The 14,775-nt window shown below is 43.5% G+C and overlaps 1 protein-coding gene across 3 annotated transcripts in view; it reads right to left on the reverse strand.

Annotated features, from left to right (window-relative positions):
* Window positions 1-14,775, reverse strand: part of LYST (lysosomal trafficking regulator) — a 4,348,576-nt gene that overhangs the window by 3,723,678 nt on the left and 610,123 nt on the right. The gene's annotated exons all lie outside the window — the stretch shown is intronic.

Raw genomic sequence — 14,775 nt, forward strand, 5'->3', positions numbered from 1 at the left:
GAGGAACCAGATGAATGGTGACGACTCCCGGAGCGCCCGTGACGGCTCCGCGACCGCTCCCTCGATCGCTCCCTTGACCTCCGGCCGGACCGGGACCGCTCTCGACGCGGGGCCGACACCCGGAGCTCGAGCAGCTTGCGGGACCGCTCCCGCCTAGCTTTATTCGTCAAGGCCCGGCAGTCGACGCAGGCGTCCACGTCGTGGTCGGGGCCCAGGCACCGGAGACAAAGTCGGTGATGATCCGTGACCGACATCGTCCGGTCACAGTCGTCACAGTTTTTAAAACCGGGCATTCTACCGGCACCGTAGAAGATTCAAAAGACCAAAAAGATCAAAAAAACTTGGTCAAAAGACCGGAGTACTGCTTTTCGGATCTGCGCTAACTGGCGCGGAAAGAACTGACGTCAGCGCGCGGAGGCGGCGTCTATATACTCCAGCAACGTCATCACGGCGCTCGACGCCAACGACGGACGCGGAGCCGCAGGGGATGCCTGCAGACGACGCCTACCGACGCGCAGGGGTACTGCTACGCAAAAGTTTCCGGATCCAGACTGACGCCTGGGGATATTCTAAGGTAAGGAATCTAATACTAAACTGTTTCTTTCAGATCCCTGTGTTTTGTTCAGGAATCTATCTTGACAGTTATTTGTGTCTGTGGGCCAGATTAACCATTTTTTCCAATGAGGACTAGTTCTATTCAATTTGAAAACATATTGTACGTCTATCTCCCCTTCTGTCGTTTTGTTATTTTCAGGTATGGGCTTTGGTATAGACGGTTTATTTAAATCTTTTATTTTTGCTATGCCAAGACAAGAGGTTTGTTGCAATGTCATTTAAAAACATTATTTGTTCAGGTAGAATGCAGGCTCTAAATAGAGCTTCCAGACCTTGCACATGCCATTCTTTTGTGCACCAGACAGTTTTTGTCTCAATGTTGTCTTTCCAGAAGTCATAACCCAATGTGGACAACTTAGCATAAAATTTTGCAGAATAAATTTGTTTGGTATTGTTCAACATTGTTCCCAATCCTGTATTTACATTTATGAAATAAAACGTTTCTGGATCTGTAACATTAAACCCTGAGAAGTAAGGAAACATTTCATAAAATGTTTTAGAGCTGCCTTTTTGTGGTGTTGGACAATGTTCCCATTGATTATACATAAAAACATTTCTCAGGTTTGCAGATTTGTGCAAATAGTGATGACCAAAATGGTTAAAACAATACATTTGTTCATAGTCTGATGACCCTTCTAAATAGTCATGTTTAGTATATTTCGCAGACATTTCTAAATCTGACATCATAGTATTAATTATCTCAAATCCCAATCATCAGAGAATCTGCTGGGTGTTGCAAAGTCATTCACAGAAACCTTGAACTGATGTGGAATCCTCAGCATCTCTACCGGGCCATAGATATCATAATCTGTTCTATCCCATACTATACCTCCTGGTATAGGGATGGCTGTGATGTTTACTGATGACAGTTCTCTTTTTTCAACATGTGATGATTTGTGTGGTTTTAAGACCAAGTTGATTTTCTGACTTGCTGTGTCCATTGTACTGTATTTTCCATCTATCATTTGTCCCAGGCTTAAAACCAATATTAGCCAGAGCAGGAGGAAAAATGCACCTAAACCAATCCAAAATTCAGTCCATGGTGAAACTAGATATATTTTTTCAAGTTCATGAAAAAGTTCTGTCGTTTTTTCTTTGAGAGATTTCTTTGTTGTTGTATCTTCGGGTTCACTTGGATCCTCAGAAAAGTTATCAAAGTTGATGAAATATCCAGATGCAGTTCTGTCAATTGTTTGAATGGCACCGGGGTTTGTTGAAATTGATTTCTCCTTTGTCATGTTAGTGTATTCAGGTGCTACATCATTGTAGACTGGTGTTTCTGGTTGAACAGATATTTGGGTCTCAAGAGGCACGAGTTCCATTGCTTTGTTGCATAGTCCTTCTTGTCTTACTGCAGGTTTATCAAAGGTGATAAGTCTTTCCGTTTGAACCTCTTGGATTGGCTGTCTGCTACATCTTGGGAGTCCACTTGGCCGACTACTTATTATTGGCCACATGTTGAGGTTTTACCAGGTCGATGGACACAACTCTGTTCTCTTTTTTACCAGCAAGGGGCGGTAGTACTACTGATCTAGTTCCTTGGATTGCTAAAACAGGAACTGCTTTTCTGTAAGAAGGACCAAATTCCTTCTTCACCACTATCTTTTCCCTGACTAGATCCCCAATCTTTGGAATCCAGACAGGTCTTGCTGGGACAGGTGGTTTATCTTCAGTGAATGAATGAATGAATAAAAATGTATTTGTGGATAATTAAAACCATTAAAATTGAACGACAAATTACAGATATTCATTATTATTAAAAAAAGGAAACTTAAAATGGGATCAACATAAACATAGTTAAAAATGAAAAGATCATTAGACCATTAGTGCTTGTCTGGTGTCATTCTTTAGGGTTAGATTGGCCCAGATGGTGAAATTTAAAATCTCAAAGACAATGTCCTAGCTGTGAGAGTCCATCAGTTTCCGGCGTGTCTCTTGAATAAATTTACTGAACGTAGCCATGTCTTTCACTGTTTCCATTGTGAATAGGTGGTAAACAGCCTCCTTTATGGTTCTAATACCGTGTTTAAGTAAGGTTGGCTTTAGATAGAGGTTACTCTCTGAGGACAACAGAATAAAATGTGTGCAAAACTCTCATATTTGTATTTACATAGGCGGCACTCCAAGTGCATTATCCAAGATGACCCCAAGGGGTAAAGGTCTTTTAGGGGGAGAGGATGTAATCGAAGCGCTAAAATCCTATTTAACGCCTGTTTCCCCACCGCGTGGGTTAGATGGAGTTTGGAATTCCGTTCTGTGTGCGGTAATTTTAAGGACTCGTGAAAGCCTCTTGATTCCAAAGATTCCAGATCCGAGGTACGCGAGCAAAGGCGAACCTGTTTTTTTATCGCGTTTTTAATGGTGGCGTACTTTATTAATTCAGGGTCCCAGTTTTCCACTGCGAGCTACAAAGCATCTTTGGCAGCACAGCGGCTATTTGACCATGGATTATCTGGTTCCAGGAAAAGACTTTTTGTAAAAAATTTCAGAGTGTTTTCTCTTGCCGCAGTGGCAAGGAAGAAGTATTTACTCATTGCGGCCAACTCTTCATATTTTTGTTGGGTTAGGTCAAACTCCAGCCGCACTAAAGTGTTTCTGGTGCAAGCGGGAAGATGAAACAACTTTTTATATGCTGAACAGTGGATTTTTTCAAGTGTGCTTGAAAGTTTACCAGGAAAGGCTTGTTGTGCGTAGTTTAGTGAAGGTATAAGCTTTGCCCTTAGTACTCTTCGAATTGCTGATGTTGTAGGACTCTGTAAGGTGGCATGCAGTTTGCTTAAGGCATATGTAATGCTTTTCCCTTTTGCCCGAATTTTATCAAGATGTACTCCTGGGCGCCCTGTCTCGCTAAACCAAACTCCCAGGTAGTTATAATTTTGTGTACAGTCCAAAGACAACTTTCCTATCCTCCATTTTGTCAGTTTTTTTTTCGGGTAGGGCCCAAAGATTATTATTTTTGATTTGGATGGATTTACTATCAGTTTGTTCTTAGCATTGTAGTTATCCAGGGAAGTTAGAGCCTTTTGTAGGCCGATTTTAGTGTGGTCTAAAAGCACCAAATCGTCAGCATATTGCAATAGTTGTATCTTCGTGTGACCGAGCCGTGGTGTTACTAATGATGCACCTGTCAGAGCTTTGCCCAGATCTGCGGTGTATAAGTTAAACAGCATCGGAGCTATCACGCAGCCTTGCTTCAGTCCGCGGTCTGTGTCAATTTTCTCCGAGGTTGCCGTATTTGATAGTTTGATTCTAACCCAGGTGTTTGAATATAATGATTTAATGGCTTTTAATAAGAGGGTTGATGTTCCAGCTTTCCAGTTTCTGCCAGAGGATCGAACGGTCCACGCCATCAAATGCCGGCGTGTAATAAATAAAACAAGCAAAGATCGGGAGGGTTTTTCGGACCACAGCCTTCTGTGCAAGATATGAGAGCACTATGATATTGTCCACTGTAGAGGCTCCTGGTCTAAACCCTGTTTGGTAGAATGGTAAGAGACCCTCCTTGCTGACCCACTTTAAGAGGTCCAGTAGCAGAGTGCTTGCATAAGCCTTACCTTCAATATCAAGCAGGGCAAATATTCGGTAGTTTTGAGTGTTAGATTTCAGCCCTTTCTTATAAATGGGGTGAAGAAGCGATCCTCTCCACGAATCAGGGACATTCCCCATCAGTCGACATTCGGTGTATAGCCCCGCCAGCTTGTCGGTCCAGAAGTATGTGTCTTGCCTAAAAAGAGCCCCTGGCAGGCCGTTAAGTCCTGGCGCCCCATTAGGTTTAATTTTTTTTAAGATTGTTTTAACTGTCTTTTTGTCAGATAGTGTCGGCTGCTTCACGTTTTTTATGGAATTAGTAGAATAGGTTAATTGAGTCAATATGTCCAGGTTTGTATTTAATGGAGTGAAACTGCCTTCCTCCTTATACAATGTTTTGACATGGGCTACCCAGGTGTCGGAATCAATTGAATTCTCCCTCTGATTGCCTCCTTTGTTTAAGGTGTTAAGATAGAGCCAGAATTCTTGCGTTTTGCTAGGACTTAGTAGCCCAAAAATCTTTAGCCATTTCGCCTCGATGTGGCCCCGTTTTGCAGCCCATACTTGCTTCGAGTGCATTTTAGCTTTTTCTTGAAATTGTCTTTTATCCAAAGCTGAGCCAGTTTTCAAGTAAGCCCTTCGTTTTGTTCTTAATTGTCTCGCACTTTCCTTGATTGAGGGGATGTGTCCAAGATTCTGCGTGGGATGTATGTGGGTTTTATTGATTATTCCTCCTTGTAGATGTGAAACTAGGTTTTGAGCCAACTGGTCCCATTCTCCTATTTTGTCCCTTTTTGTCCCATTTAGCTGCCCGTCTGTCCACGTTTTTTTCCATTCTTCGAACTTGACAGGCACCGTGCCCCATTTTATCCTCCTTGTCAGGGTGAACAGTTCAGTGCCATCTGATGAACCTACACCTTTTATCGTAAAGTGGTTATCTGCTGTAAAGTTTAAATTAATTATTAGTGCAGCATGATCACTTTCCTTGCGTTGTTCAACCTTGTAGTCTGTCATTAACCTCTGTAACTGACTGCTTACTAGGATGTAATCAATGGTGGTATGATTGTTATACGTAGGCGGACATATAGTTCCTGGAAAATCCCTTAAAATTAAGGAGTGGGCTGATGACAACTGATAGGAATACATAAGTGTATTAAAGGCCTCTGTGGCTAAAGAGTTCTTGCTTTCTGTTGACCTGACCCCAATGTTATGGGTGTTAAAGTCCCCAAGTATTATTGATTCCATTTGTGCAAATTGTAAGAGAAGATTTTCTATATGGCCTATTAGGTGGGAAAGTTTATCCTTGGCTCTCGGACCGTGCGGGTTATAGTAAACGTTAATTAGCAATATTGTTAGTGGGCCCTTGGTTGTTGAAAAGCCTTTCAGGATGCCTGCCATGTACATATTTGAATATGTTTTTATTTCACTGTATTGTATTTACCGAGAGAGCCTAATGTAAATTGAAATGCCTCCTGATGGTCTGCCGAACATGTTCTCCTTGACGGCTGGTAAGTGGTAATCCGCAAATCCCCTAATTGAAACTGGATTAATGGCCCATGTTTCTTGGATGCACATAATGTCCACTCCTTCATGGAACGTTGGCATCGTCGTGTCTTGTAGTAGTTTCCTAATCCCTGCAACGTTCCAGGACATGATAGTCACGCTCTGTCTAGCGATTTTCGCAATTGTATTCATGGCTAGTTGCTCCCCTCGCAGATGCGGTGAGCCGTTCCTAGTTGCGTAGGGACAAGAGTTAGGAATTATAATTTATGGCCCTTGGCACCCAAGACCAGTCCTCACTGGGAGTGTATTGTATTGAACAGCACCGGGTACCTTTGCCCGGGTTTGTTGTGACTTTAATTATGCCATCACTTGGTAGAATTGTGTTTATATCACGATTAGTGCTTTGTAGAATGGACCGTGTTTTTATAAGAGGCTGCGATGGCTCCAACATTGTAGGCTTCCTTAGTGTCCCGGGTCTGTGGAGCGTTAACTTGCTTCAAGTGGCAGTGTTTCAGTGGCATGAGTTATTTTGCCGACGCCCGACTCGTGATCTTTATGCCCCAGTCTTCTAATTGATCTTTGTTTCTTTACAAAGCGCTAGCCATGTCTGGGTTGGAGAAAAGCAGTTTTGTGGTTTCATTAGTGTCACCTAGTCCTTGAGTAAGGAAGGACACGCTTTCAATGTCAGTTGTTTTTATAGTTTCCAGACCTGGAATGTTAGCGCAGAGTTTTAATATATTCCTGCGATTTAGTATGTCCCACTTACCCTGAGAAACATATTCTGGATAAAGATATAATTTCAGGTCATCCTGTGTAAAGGGAGTCAGGTTCTTATTTATTACCACTGTCTGCAATTCAAGGGCATTTGGGTTGTTTAAGAGTTTCAAGGCTAAAGCATCAACGTTGCCCTCTGCATAATTTGTGCTGGCTTGAATCAGTTGCTCTGTGTTATCCAACTTTACTGGCTCGGGCAGTGCTTTCCTCATACCCTGCGTTACACCCTTGATGGGATCTTGATGTCCTCTTCGGCCTGAGGGGTGATTAATCTCTTCTGTTATGGTGCTAGTCGTGCCGCCAAAGGCTTCATGGACCATTTTCGTCCGCAAGGGACTCCCTGGATGGGATTCATGGGGTCCGCGGGGGGCCTTCCTACCACCCCAAGGTGTCTGATCATATTGAATGTTAGAGCACCCACTGATTTTTTCGTTGGTTATGTCCCCATCTTTGGGCCGTTGGTCTATGCGCACCTCCATGTTGCCCCCAAGAATTGATTGGCCTGTGCACTCCTTCTTTCCCCCAAGAGTTGATTCAAAATTAGTTTTATTTAAGTCCGATAACCTGATGGCTTTTTCGTCAGGAATGTGCGCATTTAAAGGGGTAAAGGCCTTAATATTGTTGTAACTGGAAGTCACCTGATCTTTGTTTTCCGGTAATAGCCACTGTCTAATTAAGCCCTTTTGGTTGCAATTGTTTTTTCTTTGTTTGTTCAGTTTTTTTAGTTTTTTTTTATTTTTTCGAGAGAGGTGGCTGGTGTCTGGGATTGACACGTGCGTAGTGTTTGAAGTTTCTTGACCGTTATCTAGAGCACTACTCACGTCTGTTGTTGCTTCTGGGACCCAAGCTAAGTGCTCTACCGCCGTCCTAGTAAGATCTTTCTGACAGGCGTTATCATTAGGGTGGGGGATCTGCAGAGTTCCAGCTGGAGTGCAGGCCTTGTTATTTGGCTGGAGGAGTGCTGTGTTCCGGTGCCTGCTAGTTTCTGTTTTTAGATCTTCTATTAGTGTGTTCATTATCCCGGGGAGCTTTTCCAGGTTGCGCAGCACCGGACTGCATCCGCAGTCCTGCGATTTGAGCATGACTGATATATTTGCTTGGGCTCGTTGGATCAACGAATTTAAATCCGCTAGTTTGGAATCTATGCCTGAAATCAGGCCAGCGACTGTGTGGAGAAGACTTATCTGAACATCCAATTTGTCGGCATGCATTATTGCGGCATTAACCATTGAGGACAAGACGTCAGTAATTAGTGCAAGGTGATGATCCACTGTGCCCGGTAGTTGTTCCATGGAAGTTTCCTCCACCCGTCCTTCTAGGCTGAGTCGTGCGCTTATGTTGTTTGGAGCGGGGCAGCCTGGGTTCGAGGGGTGGGTTCCTGCTGCTACAAATGGTTCAGCATGCACACTAAGTGCTGGAGCGCTGCTCGTACTTGCTCCTTTGATGTTGTTCAGGTCCATTGCCCAAGGTTCGTCAATCTCTCCTTTAACCAGAAAACCTGATTGCATGTCAGGAGACCCTTCGGTTCCTATGTTGAGTGGACTATACTTGCTGGTGTTATTGCTAAGCAAATTTGATGTTGTCGATTCTTGGGGTATTAAGCCGCCCGACATCATGATTATTTTGGGTGTTAGTGGGATGACCGAGCTACTAAGGGGGTTGGACCCAGAAGGTATAATCAAGGCAGCTGTGTTAGGGCTAATTGTGGGGTTTTTATTACCTACCACTGTATGGCCAGAGTTCGACGTTGTGTGACACAGAAAAGCTCTTATGTCTCTATTACCCTTGGTATTGGCTGATGTTTCCCTGTCACCTCTTGTGGTTGGGCACTTATTAGGCATGGGCGACTGTAGGGTTGCGTCCTGATCTTGTTTGTGCTTAGGCTCAAGTCCCCATGGAGGGCTTGGAGGATGCTCTCCTTCATGATCCCAGGTCTCCTCAACCTCCACTTCCACCTTCTCAGGCCCATCTGCGTGGCATGCCCCCAAGTTAGAAAGTGCTCGACCCGTAGGATAAGGCATTTTTTCCTTTGTGCGTCTTGCTGACTTATGAGGGCGAGGATTATCCTGTCGATGTAGGAGGTTCGAGTTTCTGGTTCGCATTTTTAAAGGTTGTTCTAAGTCCAAATCTAAGGAGAAGGGGGGGGGGGCTCCCCAATGCTTGTGACGACCCCTCTTGCTCCCTGGCTTGCTACTTTCAGCGTTTTGGAACCAGAGCACCCACGTTACTCCTTCTCCAATCTTCGATCTTAATAATTTGCTGACTGGTCGGTTACTGGCTTGCTGAGTAAGTCTCTCCTCTTCCTCTCCTCTGTCTCACTTTTGTTGATAAGTTAATGCCACGTGAGCACTCCTGAAAGTTCTGCTGCTCCCACCGTGATGTGATGTGAGGACACGCAACTCTTACTATGCTGTGGAGTAAATTGCGACTGTCCCCCTCACTGCCCACCTCACTAGTGGGCTTCTCGCGACTTCTCACGACTAGGCAACTCACGGATCTTGCCTGCGCTGTAAGGTGATTGTACTAGGGGACTTGCAACTGTGTAGGGTGATAACAGCTACTCACCGAGTCTCACAGCCGTCGTGCTGTCTGCAAGCACTCCGCCTCCGCGTATCTTAGCGTATCTTAGCGGCGACGGCTCAAGGCGTCTCTGATAGCGGTAGCGGTGTCTGCAGCAACGCCCACCTTGCGCCACTCCTGCTATGCTCTGCTCTGCTCCAGACTGCTCCGATCGACAAAGACACAAACCCGGACTGGATTCTTTCAAACTGGATTCTTTCAAACCGAGGAGACTGTGTTTTCGCGTTTCCCCCAACAGCGAAACACCATAGCTCCTCCTGTAAGTGAATTGCACCAGTGCCCTGCACCGGCACCACACCGCTCCGCTCCGTGCTGTTGTGGTGGTCTTGTGCTGTACTGCCACCGGCTCTCCAGGCTCAGCCGACCGCTCCACTCGCACCCCTCTCTCCTCGCTTCACCGCGGCTGATTGCTCCACGTTGCTCCTCGTTGGTCAGGAGCACTCGAAGGACACAAGGCTGCCACCACCGCCGCCGCCACCAGAATCGGTATCGGTACAGGTATAGGTATCAGCACAAGGATGGCGATGGCGATGGAAAATGGTGGGGGGGGGGGGAGTGGCGGTTCACAGCGGTTGGTGGTTCACGGCAATTCGCGTCCTCTCTGTAGCTCCATTACTCTGCTCTGCTCTCAAACACACGTGTTTATCTTCAGTGGCTGTTGGCTTTTGTATTGTGTTATTCAGACGACTTCTTGTTTCATTTAAGTCCTGTAAGACAGCCAAACGATCTTTGACATCAAAGGGTTTCTGTTTTACCACCGAAGTCTGACAATCGAGATCCTCGATTATCATTCTAGTACCAAATAGTAGCTCATAAGGAGTGATTACCCCCAGAGAATTTCTTGGCAGATTGTTAAGACTACGTTGGACACTTATTAGATGTTTGACCCACCCATCACCTGAACCCAATAGCTTTGCTGTAATGGATTGCTTTATGTCACTGTTTTTTCTTTCCACTACCGCATTACCCTCAGGATGGAAGAGACTAGAATACCGCAATGCAACGCCCAAACTTACCATGGCCTCTTTGTAAGCTCGAGAGCTAAACGCAGGACCCTGATCAGAATGTAGCGTGCCTATTGCGTATGTGCCCATAAAGACTCGCAAATCCTTTATAACAGTTCTGGCATCAGCCGAGCACTGGGGCCATAATCAAATAAATCTCGTCCTAGTAGTTGTGGGGCCGCATTTGTCTGTAGGGACGCCTGCGGGTAGATAGCCTAATGCTGTCTAACAGAGGTGTCTGTATCTGCCTGGCTACCCTGTAGTCAGGTGTCTCTGGCGGTTCATTACTGTGATCTCTGTTGCAGTCTGGGCAATTAATTGCGAAATTGTATACATCAACTCCCAGTCTCGGCCACCAGTACGTTTTTTCTACCTATTCGAGATTTCAAGATACCTTGATGTCTCAGACCCTCTCCCATGTGTGCTTCTTGAATCAAGAAAACTCTCCGCTTCCTGTTTGGAATTACTCTGCCCCCTACTCCAGGGATTTGAGCAAAAGGAACGGAGTTTGCATCAATTATGTATGTATTTCCAAGTGGATAGTGTAGAGGTAACGCTGCTTGATTGCCATCCATTGAGGCTTTTACTGCTAATAGCGTTTCACCATCTATCGATCTTTTTGAGCGTTTAATTGTAGCTACGGAAGCCGCTTGCACAGCTGACTTCGCGGATTCATCAGAGAATGAATTCCCTGCAACGTGAACGCCATCACGCTGATGACTCAGTGTATGTATCACGTGAGTCTTTCGTAGTTCTTTCTGCAAAAGAACTACTTGTTCCCAAAGCAACTTATGCTTGATTGTGCCACCTTTAGCGTCTTTGAATCCGTTTTGAACCAAGTTATGCAGATACTCATTGTAAGATTGGACGCAGTAATACAAATCGCACACTATGAGTGTGGGGAATTCGTGATCGGTATTTTCAAGCGCCATCTTGAAAGCATGTAGTTCAGCTCGCTGAGCTGTACAGTCTGAGTGATTGACTTTTTGTGACCATAGGTCTAAATTTGCCTTCGCGCCAGCGACCTTTAACAATCGCGCACGCTGCACTATAGGCTTGTTTACCCCCAATTGCGGGCTGTGCTGATCCATCTGTATATATTATACAGCCATAATGTTCAAGAGGAATAATTTCGGTCGGCAGAGGACATTCGTGTTCATATTGGAGAAATTCTTGTGTCTTTAGACTAGGGTCAAAAAAGTATTGGACATCTTTTGCAGCAAGAGAGTTAACCCATTGTATCCATCTCGGATGTAGAACTTTTGAATTAGGAATGCTTGCTCTGGTCACTGCCTCTAAGGCAGGTACAGGTGTAACGATCATTATTTACCCTGTGTGAGAGCTCTTTTGCTCCAGCAGTTTGAACCGATGTCAGAATTTTCTCTGTAGAAGTGAACTTCATTTCTGCTTGTGTGTACAAGTGCGATTTGTAAGCTATTGGTACAGTTTCTCCTTCATTAAAGGTTAGGTACGTGAATCCGCATCTTCCTGGGATGACTGATTACTAGGTTGCGCACGTTTTCGCGTGTGTCTAGTTTACTTTATGCTAACATGTCTGTTTGGACTGAACGCAAAATTTCTGTGTATGTTTGAGTCCAATGTGTTGGTTTAAAATCAGGTTTGATTAATTCGTAGAAAGGTTTAATCCTCTCTGCGTTATCTAGAACGTAAATACTTCCAAAATTCAGGAAACCTAGAATTGATTGTAAGTTTTTCAGCGTTTTTGGGGGTTGGAGCAGCGCACATTTCTCCAGAAAGTTTGCTAATAGGCTTTTGCCTTCACTTGACAACTCAAATCCCAAGAATATGACATGAGGTGGGCAATTCTTGATTTTTTAAAATTGAATTTATACCCCTCAGAGGCGAACCCAAGTATTATGGTGTTCACTCTTTTCAAGTGCTTGTCCAAATAGTCATCCGTAAGATATATGTCATCGACATAAGATAATGCCTCATCATCGTACGTTTGGAGTAACTCCGTTACTTTTGCTGAATATAACCCTGGGCTATTCTTGAATCCTTGGGGGAGACGACAAGCTTGTCACTGTGTCCCCAATTTTGAGAAAGCGGTCAAATGCCTGCTTTCTGCTGCAATATTTTGACAGAAAAATCCATTTGAAATATCTAATGTCGTTTTATATTTTTTGCGCACAATGTTATTCATCAGTGCTGCACTGTGTGAGTTTTGTACTTCAAATGTTTTGCAACAAGAGTTTAAGTGTCTGTAATCCAATACTAGACGATATGAATTGTCTGGTTTAGATACAGGAAACAAAGGACCTTGGAATTCAAGTTGAATTAAAATCTCCCTGACCTGTTTTTTAGCTTCTTGCTTAACCGGGTACTGCCTTTGTGCAGTGGGCTGGTTTTTTAACTGGATTTTATGGTGAGGAGAATCCCATCCGGAGTGATTTTTATATAATGCTGGAGCTTGGGCTACTGCCCATTTTCTGGCATATGTATATTTTTTATGAATTGGAATGTGATTAGAGAAGGCTGGCATAATTATCTCTTCGCCATGTGGGCACTCCCTGACAAATTCAGGTGGCCAGTCTTGTTCAGCTAGAAGAATGTCATAGCCCTTAGAGAGCTTCTCCCAAAAGAGTGCTCTTATTTTTCTAGTTATGTCCCCCTCCATCCGGAGTGTTACTTCATATAACCTATGGGGTATACTAACCCTGGTGTCTGCAGTTTTAACCTGAATGCATTCATTCAAGTCCACTGTCTCCAAATGATCCTTCAGGATCTTGCGAACTATTGTTACTTCTGCTGCGCTGTCTAGCATTGTCTGAGCCCACTCCCCGTTCTTGAGTTGTGATCTTGAGTTGTGTCCTCCAGATCCTCGGCATGTCTGACTTTTACGCTTGCTACCTTCTTTTTGGAAAACTGAGCTTTTTTACTTTGATGAATGGGTGCCTTGTCTTTGGACTTGATGCGTTCTTCCTTGTGTTCTGACCGTCCTCTTCTTTCCGATTTCTGCGAGGAAGTCTGAAAAGATCGAGAGGGACGTGTATCATTATCTTGATATCTATCAGGTTTTTTCAAATTATCCCTATTCCTAAGATTATATCTCTTTTCAGAGGGTTCCCTTCGGGGAGACTTGCCTCTCTGTTGGGTAGATCTTCCTCTGGGTTGAGAATATTTTTCTCTAGGAAGAGTTTGTTTATTACTCTCCCATTTCTTTTTTAGAGTAATGAGATTATTCTTAATAAATGTTTTTTCAGGATTTTCAGTTAGTTGGGGCTTCAATGGTTTTCCACCCTAACTATCTCTAACTAATTCTTCATATGATTTTTCAATAATTCTGGCAAGCTCATAAGGTTGGTCTGCTATATCTGTTTCTTTTAACTTCTGGTGGCAGGTTGGACTGTCAATTGTCAATTGAACTAATTGTCTATATGCTTTTATTAAATGTTTTAGCTGAGCTAAAAGTTCTCTATCTGACATTTCTTCAATGTCAGGATGTGGTGTATAGCTGGCTATGTAGCTCCTGGTCTACCTAGTAGAGCGAGCCTGGTAATGTGATTTTGATGTTTTAGGGCGCCTTTAAACCAGAGCTGATGCTCTTGGTAAGTTAGTGGAATTTCAACGTCCTCGAAAGGAACGTATTCCGCTGGAGGTTCCTCTATTTTGTAGTAGTAGAACTCCTGTGTTACTGGATTTGCTTGTGGAAAAGTAATCCATGAATAGAATACCTCTGTCTGCCGATATTCATGTGCCTCTATCACAAATATAACTTTCCCACCTCTCGATGATACCCCATTTTCTATTGGTTTTATAGTTATGGTTGGATGAATATGACATCCGGGTCATTTTGTTGGAGAGTTGTGTCATCCAAGACTACTTGAGCTGCTATTCTAGCTCTCTCCCTTTTGTCGTCACTCTCCGACATTTTTATTTACTAAAAGTTCTGCAGAACAATTTTCAAGGAAACAAAGATTAGGTGCACAATATTTTGGAACACTGTATCCTTCAACGTTGACTAAACCAAAAACGAATACATAGGATTCTCGTTCTACTAAGTTTTGGCTGATATTATGCCCTTCACCCACTCCAGACGTCTATTGGAGTTTTTACAGGAAAGAGGGGTCTGTGTGGAAAGAACGACTGAGTTACTCTAGTATCTAGCGTTAAATTATCGCCTTAACAAACGTTGGGCGCCATGTAGTGTAGTTCCTATATTCCCAATAGGCTCTGCGCATTGGAATAATATATCCTGTAGCTTAGACGTATGACTGAGGTCTACTAGGTCTCTACCGGTTATATTAGACTTAATTGTGAGTGCCAGCTAGCTCAGAGGTCACTAGAAACTTTCTTGAATAAAGAAGAAGGGATTAGTTTCTGACAACCGCATAAAACATGACAACTTTGTTTCCCAAGAATAAGAAATCAAATCTCTAGAGTCGTGGAAACAATAGATAACTATTTCACTCAGTCAATTGTGCATGCTTAGTTTCCACAGAGGTGCAAGAGAAATAGAGAGACGGGCGTTTTCAATAAAAAAGGTATTTATTGAACAGTCTTCTTTTTCAAGCATTGAAAATGAACTGCTACGATAGTAAGGCTTACTATGAAGTACAATGCATATAATACGAACAGTATTATAAAGTAGTACTGTAAAAGAATGATATGGTTTCTAAGCCATAAAGTGCATAAAATGTATAAAATATATAAAATACATAAAGTACATACAGTGATAAAAGGATTACTAAAATACTCAACTGGTGCTCCTAGAATACGCCTACCCCGGTGTACCTAACCTAAGTCTGGT

Source organism: Lissotriton vulgaris, chromosome 6, assembly GCF_964263255.1.
Source record: "Lissotriton vulgaris chromosome 6, aLisVul1.2, whole genome shotgun sequence".
Taxonomy (NCBI): Eukaryota; Metazoa; Chordata; class Amphibia; order Caudata; family Salamandridae; genus Lissotriton; species Lissotriton vulgaris.